This window comes from Sciurus carolinensis, chromosome 7 (genome assembly GCF_902686445.1).
Source record: "Sciurus carolinensis chromosome 7, mSciCar1.2, whole genome shotgun sequence".
In the NCBI taxonomy this organism is placed as follows: Eukaryota; Metazoa; Chordata; class Mammalia; order Rodentia; family Sciuridae; genus Sciurus; species Sciurus carolinensis.
Genome location: NC_062219.1, coordinates 124,574,190 through 124,580,189, shown reverse-complemented (window position 1 = coordinate 124,580,189; position 6,000 = coordinate 124,574,190). Strand labels below are relative to the sequence as shown.

Here is a 6,000-nt window from a genome sequence, read left to right as displayed (position 1 = left end):
TTCTTCACTGAACACCAATTGGTCTGAAGATTTTAAATCAGTGCACCTCTAGGGCCAAGCTGTTGCTGGTCCACACTGGAAGACTGTACCCCACGGATCTCCCCTTGTTCTACTCATGTGGTGGAGGAACCAATTCTTAGTCCCCTACATTACTTGTGACTGCCATATTTCCTGGTCTTGGATTCAGTCTCTAAACTCAGTTTCTCCCACCCCTCCCCTTACAATTTTCCAGCCAGATGTGTCTCTCCCAGCTGGTCCTTAAGCCACCAGAATGGAGGTGGCGGGGTTGAGCCAGCTGGGTTTCCATGACCAGTTGCCCCTGTGTAAACCTCTTTGCATGTTTGACTTTCTCCTGGTCACTTAAACACACTTTATGGTGTGCAGTGTGTGGTTACTGGGCTTGTATTTCAGGCCAAACTTGGGTTTGCCAGAAAGTGACTCACTCAGCTGCTGGCCCCCATTCTGCAACTGCAAAATGGTTCCTTTTCTCCTCCACATGCTACCTGAAGAGTAGGTGACTTCTTTCCTGCACAAGGATATTGTGTAGTGTAACTTTCAGTTTAGTAGGTCAGTATCCTTGATCTATAAATACTCTGTACCCAAATACACCTCAAGTCTCCTAGAAATGTGGGTTCCTTTAATTCCCTTGTCCCTCCACTTTGCTTGCACAGGAACTGCTTTGGCTGTTGCTTCAGACTCATCTGCAGCACTGAGTGTGTGGCTAGGAATTTCTTCCTTATTTTATTATATCCAATGTCCTGAGTTCCCAATCCACTTTGAATGTTCAGTTTTAAATTTCAGTAAAGACCCCCCCCCTTTTTTCGTTCACCCCCCTTGCTGAGAAACTGCCTGTCTGCTTTCTTGGTTTCACTCAACAGAGCAGCCAGGAAAGCGATATCCTCTATTTCATATATTTATCGACCACTGTCATTTCTTCTTCTGTGGATTGTCTGTTCAGTTCCTTTGTCCATTTACTTATTTGGTTATTTGTTTTTGGTGTGATGGTTTTTGGATTTTTTTATATATCCTGGAGATTAATGCTCTGAGGTGTAGGTGACAAAGATTTTCTCCCATTCTGTAGACTCTCTCTTTATACTCTTGATTGTTTTCTTTGCTGTGAAGACATTTTTAGTGTGATACCACCCCATTTATTGATTTTTTAAATTTTGCTTCTTGTGTTTTAAGAGTCTTGCTGAGGAAGTTGGTGTCTAAGCTGACATGATGGAGAGGTGGGCCTACATTTTTATCTAGTAGGCACAGGGTCTCTGGTCTAATGCCTAGGTCTTTGATCCATTTTGAGTTGGGTTTTGTGCTGGGTAAGATACAGGGGTTAAATTTCATTCTGCTACATATATATATATATATATATATATATATGTATATATATATATATATATATATATATATATATATATATATATCAGAAATCTATAGATACCAGCACCATTTGTTGAAGAAGCTATCTTTTCTCCCATGGATGTTTATGTTGCCTTTGTCTAGTACAAGACAACTGTATTTACATGAGTTTTTCTCTTTGTCTTCTATTTTGCTTCATCAGTCTTCATGCTGTTTTTGTGTCAATACCATCCTGTTTGTGTTACTATAGCTCTGTAGTATAATTTAAGCTCTGGTATTTTGATGCCTCCTACTTCCCTTTTCTCATTAAGGATTTTTTTGGCTATGGCAGGCCTCCTATTTTTCCAAATCAATTTCAAAACTGCTTTTTCTATTTCTATGAAGAACATCGATCGGAATTTTGATGGGAATTGCATTCAATCTGTATAGCACTTTTGGTAGTATGACCATTTTGACAATGTTGATTGTGCCTATCCAAGGACATGGGAGAATTTTCCATCTTCTAAGGTCTTCTTCAATTTCCTTATTTAGTGTTATGCAGTTTTCATTGTGGAGGTCACTTACCTCTTTCTACACAAATTCCTTCCTAGGTTTCTTTTTGCTTTTGGGGGCTATTTTAAATTGGATAATTTACCTAATTTCTCCATCATTGACATGTAAGAATAAAATTGATTTATGGGTGTTAATTTTAAATCTTGCTACATTGCCAGATTCATTTATTAGTTCTAGAAATTGTCTAGTGGCTTTGATGGAGTCTTCCAAATATAGGATCTTGTCATGAGAAAATAGAGATAGATTGAGGTCTTTGTCTTCTCTTCATCTCTCTCTAAATTCTTTCTTTTTCCTAATTGTTCTGGCCGGAAATTAAAGGAATATGTTGAATACAAGTGGGCATCCTGTCTCATGCCAGTTTTTAGAGAGCATGCGTTCAGTTTTTCTCCACTGAGAATGATGTTGGACTTGGGTTCAATGTATATAGCTTTTAAATGTTGAGGTGGGTTCCAACTCTCCCTAGTTTTTCTAGTGTTTTAAACATGAATGGGTGCTATATTTTGTCAAATATGCTGTTTCTGTATCTATTGAAATAATCATGTTACTCTTGTCCTTAAGTCTATTTATGTGGTGAATTACTTCTATGCATTTCTGTATATTAAACCAACCATGCATCCCTGGGATAAACACCACTTGATCATGGTGTACTCTTTTAAATACATTTTTGTAAGTATTTTGTAGTGTTTTATGAAGAGTTTTTCCACCTATATTCATCAGGGATATGGATTTTATTTTCTATAAAAATATTTTTTAAATGACATAGAATATATAATGAAAAGTACTTAGCACAATGTCTGGAAAAGGGTTCAAAAATGTTCACCATTATTATGGAGGCTTAGCTCTTCTCTTTGAAGCACCAGAATTACTGTCAATGCAAAGAAGTTACAGGTAGTTTGATTTTGGCATGATAAGATACTTGGGTAACAGGAATGTTCAAACAGAGCAGCAAAGGTCATTCCTTCAGGGAGCCATTAGAGAGAGAGATTCTTATCCCAAGTTGAAAGTCTTAGGACCCAATGACTACATGCATATAATGTGAAATTAAAATGTGGTCAGGGTGGGAGTGTAGCTCAGTGATGGAGTGCTTGCCTAGCACAAGTGGAGCTTTGCATTTGGTCCCCAACACTTGGAGTGGGAGGAACTGATCTTTCCAAAGAGATCATGGAAAGCTACTCATAGTAGAATGGGGAAAAAAATGGAGCCCATATTTAAAAAAAAATACATGTTCACATACTTAGAACATTTCTGTGAATCATATAAGGAACTTAATTGGACAACCTTTGGAGGTGAGCTGGGAGAGCAAATGTTTACTTTTGACTTTATACTCTTCTGTTCTGTCTTGATGTTCCCCCTTACCAGTAGCATTATCTTTATAAGAAAAAAGGCCAAATAATTTGATTTGGCTAAAACTATTTGGTGTGAGCTTTGTAAGCACTGTCCAACGTAAAGTTCTGTATATATCACCTCACACGTTCACTGACAAGGACCAACTACTTTAGATTACCAGAGTCCCTATGTTCCCTTCCCATTACTAAATGCACTCAAACTTGGAGGCTACCTTCATGTCCTGAGTACACTCACTCCACCAGTGACTTCATTCACCTCCAAGTTCTGAAGATAATGTTCAAACACTGAATCCCCCATTTCTATCTTTAGCTTATACCTTCTCCTGTGAACTCAACACTGTACTGCAACTGCTGCCTCCACAGCTCAACCTGGATGTCAAAGAGACATCTACATTTACATGTCCAAGAAGAACTCATCTTTCCCCCTAAATTTGCCCTCTTCACAGCCTCCCAAATTTCAGTTGATGGTACATCCAGGATTCTAGTTGTTCAAGTCTATAAACTCAGAGTAAGTGAATGACTGGAAAGTAGAGGTTGACTCAAGATGCCAGTTACCCAAAAACAAAGTTATTCCTGGGTACTTATATATATTAAAAAATCATTAAAATGTTTTCTAAAATGTGTCTAATGTTAACTCATGCTAAGTCCAGGATTTTGATTCTGACACTTTAATTTCTTTTGAATATAAGTCACTTTTTTCAAGCAAAGAAACAGACTCAACCTAAGGATGTGGTCCTCCAGGGAGCCAGGCCAAGTCTTGAGAGCTTCAGTAGAATGACTCTATAGTACCAAGCACTAGCAATAGTGTTATACACTCTACATAGCAACCACTTATGTTCATTTGTCATCAGGGAACAGTCAAAAGTCCAGTCGAAGGCATGGTATATAGAACATCTTGATCTACGGAAGGCATGATATGTAGAACATCTTGATCTACAAAGGATAGAATGACCCAAATTATATGCAGGCCAACCTATTGGGAAATAAGATCAGAGCTGGCCAAGGATTGGTTCTCAGAGACTGTGCTTATACTTTGAAAACTTACTCTATGGCTTAAAAAATTCCTGTGTACTGTCACTAACAAAAAAAAGTAAAAAAATATATAGATGGATCCACATTAAATGTGATTGTACGGAGGTCTTCCAACAGAATGTGAAGGTAGGGGATACGATCTTTTGATATTTTAAAAATAAATTATTTAGTTATGAAGAAATTAGACATACTACAGTCTTCCATTTGCTACAATAACAAATTGACAGTGAAGACTATTTAAAAGAAACGTTCACTCTAAAGAGGGAGGGAATGGTAACACTTTCCACTACAGAATAACCTTCTGCTTTCCCAGACAATTAGCAATGCAGTTCTTCCATGATACACATTCATGGGGAAAAACTTGTTGAGTTTTGCCAGGGCCAGATGAAAAACAGAGCATTTCCTAATTTGCTAATTAAGCTCAGTGAACATTTTTGGACCCATAAACTCTGGCCATTGTTTTGTCAAACATCTGCAAACTGTGTAATTCCTCAGCCCTTCGCCATAGTTTCTGTTCAATATCTTAAGGCTGGGTTCAGTCCCACTGTAACTTGTCTCAGGGCTGAAGTGAGTGTTAGTCATCAAAGTCTGGAATGTCATCATAGGAGTAACCCCGGTAGCCTTTAGATGCATAGTAGGCAATGCACAGATGGTAAAATCGTGGCAGGAATACCAGAATGCCAATGATCAGAACAGGAATGGCCCTGTCTTTCCCCTACTTCACTGATGTACCTGACAGCAGGAGGGAGCCTATGATAATGAGAAAGGCACCAATCAAAAACAGCTCAGTGGCAAGTTCAATGGCCTTATAAGGGATCTTAGGAGGGTTTTTCTTAAACTGAAGGTCAATGTAGCCATCATGTGTGCTGGAGAGCCTTGAATACTTTACTTTACTACTGGGGATTCCAGTAGTCAGGTTAGTATGAGATGGCATCATAACACGCTGACACAGCTAGAGTCTGAGCACCGCGCCAAGCCTGGGACTGACAGGGAACTCGCCCACGACTACCGACCACGTCCCAGGCCTCATAGCACAGTCAACCTAACCACCGACCCAGTAAGCACCAGCTTATAAGAGAATACTTTTATTATCTTATAAGCTTCTACCTATATTTAGAGGAAAAACAATGCAAATTGCCAATGTTGAGAATGAAAGAAAGGATACTAGTATGAATAGTCTAGACGTTAGAATGATGATCTGGGATTATTAGTAATGAATTCATGATAACACATTTGACAGTATAGATGAAATTTACAATTTCTTGAGAATCATAAATTAGGAAAAAATGATGGGTCATATGCCAGTTGTAGATATTTTTATTTTGTGACTGAAAAACTCCCCACAGAGAACACTTCAGGTCTTCAAGATCTCATGGGTGAAGCATGTTGAACATATAATTTAAAGTATTATGAATTATAAATATGCCTTCAGATATAATAACATGGAAAAACTCCCAATTCCTTCTAAAGACCAATATTATCCTGCTTCCCAAACTAGTCAAAGATCACAAGATAGAGAACAATAGCCCAAATCCCTTATCACCCTAGACTGAAAAATCTAAAAAAAAAAAAAAAGATGTTAGGAAGTGAAGTACAAAAATATGCAAACAGCAGCATACATCTGTCCACTGATGATTTTATACTATCATGGGAAATCAGAGTTGGTCTTTTGTTTTAGAATAAAAAAAATCCATATCAACACATGGAAATCTCC

The 6,000-nt window shown here is 38.0% G+C and overlaps 1 pseudogene; it reads right to left on the bottom strand.

Moving 5' to 3' along the window:
* Positions 1 to 4,860: 4,860 nt before the first annotated feature.
* On the bottom strand, positions 4,861 to 5,223 carry LOC124987981 (transmembrane protein 230-like; annotated as a pseudogene).
* Positions 5,224 to 6,000: the final 777 nt, after the last annotated feature.